The sequence below is a fragment of the Pollachius pollachius genome, assembly GCF_949987615.1.
Source record: "Pollachius pollachius genome assembly, chromosome: 2".
NCBI classification, from domain to species: Eukaryota; Metazoa; Chordata; class Actinopteri; order Gadiformes; family Gadidae; genus Pollachius; species Pollachius pollachius.
Genome location: NC_136935.1, coordinates 31692676 through 31695175, shown reverse-complemented (window position 1 = coordinate 31695175; position 2500 = coordinate 31692676). Strand labels below are relative to the sequence as shown.

The 2500-nt window shown below is 47.5% G+C and overlaps 1 protein-coding gene across 2 annotated transcripts in view; it reads right to left on the bottom strand.

The window, feature by feature from the left end:
* pax5 (paired box 5) overlaps positions 1 to 2500 on the bottom strand; it is a gene marked incomplete at both ends in the record, with an annotated part of 43357 nt that overhangs the window by 9942 nt on the left and 30915 nt on the right. The window lies entirely within an intron of this gene.

Below are 2500 nucleotides of genomic sequence, written 5' to 3'. Positions count from 1 at the left end.
CAGGGATTTAGTGTACATCCATTTCAAGAGTCCATAACTGTGAGATTGGGGCACCTGTCCACAAACACATACAGCCACGCACGCACCTGCACACACACCCACACACACGCACGCACACATGGACCCAAACACATACACCCACACACACACACACACACACACACACACACACACACACACACACACATATTCACCCACACGCACGCATATATGCACACACACACGTACACACACACACGCACACACGCATCCATGCACACACGCATCTGAGCCAGGGCTTTATGGTATATAGTGTGGTTAACACAAAGCCTCCTGCCTCCCCAGACACCAACAACAATAAGAAGAGTGATCATCTCAGAAGTCTGGATCGCTCCCCATCGCTCACTCCTCCTCTTTATTTATTTGCCCTCAGTCTCGCTATCTCTCTCCTCTCTAGAATCTCTGACAATGTAATGGCTTCTGAAACACATATTTGATCTCGCTTTTTGATACTTGAAATGCACAAATTTGTGAATTATGATCTGTCTTTCATCTAATGATGTGTCTTTCAAATGTATGATGAATCGTCCTTTTTTAAATGATATCACGGCTCAGGCTAATTAAAGAGACAGATTATTTAGGCATGGAGTGATTGACAGCTAAACCCATTTGAAAATAATCGATCCTTGAATCCATTGTCCGCCCCTCACAACTAGCACTAATAACATCCTTCAGGACCTCCCTCCATGGGGATTAATATCAGCTCTGTGTAACTGCTTCACTCCTGCTCACTCCCTGTAATAGAGACGGATGGATGACCAGCAGAGCTCCTCACCTGGGGGTGACCCCAAGTCACACCACGTGTGGGTGAATGTGTGTGTGTGTGTGTGTGTGTGTGTGTGTGTGTGTGTGTGTGTGTGTGTGCGTGTGTGTGTGTGTGTGCGCGTGTGTGTGTGCGTGTGTGTGTGTGTGTGTGTGTGTGTGTGTGTGTGTGCGTGTGTGTGTGTGTCCCTGGTCATGCAGGCCCATGCAGGCCACTGGTGACCCATACTTGCTATGGATTAACCGTGTGAAAGATAATTGATTGGTCAGGCTCCTCCACCTTCATGAAGTTAAAAAAGACTTGCTGCCCTGATTGCTGATTCGTCTACGGTGTGTCTGGACGCCTTCGCGTCGGCACTATATGATCACAGTCATTTGATTATATAGTCATATTCAAAATAAGTATTTCTGCGTGGGAAGTTTTGAGTGAGTTCTTCTGTGAGTGTGTGTGTGTGTTTGTGTACATTTGTGTAAGTTTGTGTGTTTCTGTGTGTGAGTTTGTATGTGTACCTGTGTGTGTGTGTTTTTGTGGGTGTGCGTGTGTGTGTAAGTGTATGTACGTGTCTGTGTGTGTGTGTGTGTGTGTGTGTACGTGTATACGTGTGTGTACGTGTATACGTGTGTGTGTGTGTGTGTGTGTGTGTGTGTGTGTGTGTTTGTTTGTGTACTGGTGTCAGAAATCAGAATTCCCCTTAGATGATGAGGTGAGATTTACGGCACTGACCCCTTTAATGCCTTGCATTGGCGTGTTTGTGTGTTTGGGTGTGTGTTTATGGGTGGTGTGTGTGTGTGTGTGTGTATGTGTATGTGTATGTGTGTGTGTGTGTGTGTGTGTGTGTGTGTGTGTATGTGTGTGTGTGTGTGTGTATGTGTGTGTGTGTGTGTGTGTGTGTGTGTGTGTGTGTGTTTAGGAGTGTGAGTGTTTGTGCTCACTGACCTCTTAAACACCCCTGTGCTCGTCAACACACAACACAACCACTGGACTGTGACCTGCCAAATAAGAGCTTACCCTGTACACTACTCTCTCTCTCTCTCTCTCTCCCTCTCTCCCTCTCTCTCTCTCTCTCTCTCTCTCTGCTCAAGCTCGCTCTGCCTCTGTTTTTCAAACACACACATTCCCACCTTGGACGCGAGTTAAGCTCTCGGGCACTTCAGCCTTAACTCCTTCTGTCTACTTTTGTTAGAACCTTCTCTCTCTCTCTCTCTCTCTCTCTATATATATATATATATATCTTCTCTGCCCTCGTCCAGTTAACATCCCTGACTATCTTTTCTTTGTCTGAATGGCTTAGCCTCTTTTTTTCTTCTTCTTTCTTTTGCCCTCTTTCTCTACTTTTTTTTCCATCCTTTGTCAAAATGTCTCTCCCTCAGTTTTGTCCCCATTATCATATCTGTCCGAGCGGTGGTAGTAGTGGAGAGAGAGAGGATGAGAGAGTGAGAGAGAGTGAGGGGGGAGGGGGGGTTGAGGATCATCGAGGGAGGGGGGAGAGGGGGGGGAGTAGTGGTAATTGGCCATGATGAAGTTTGGCCGGTAAGGTGACAGGACTGCTAAGGAAGATGGATCATTCTCATTCGCCCCCGTAAATGTTGTCAATTCTACCTCTCATAGAGGGCCATCAGCTCTGATCAGAGGAGGACGCAGCTGCCCTGGGTGGGGCAGAGGGGGGCAGAGGGGGGGCCTGGAGGGGCAGAGGGGGGG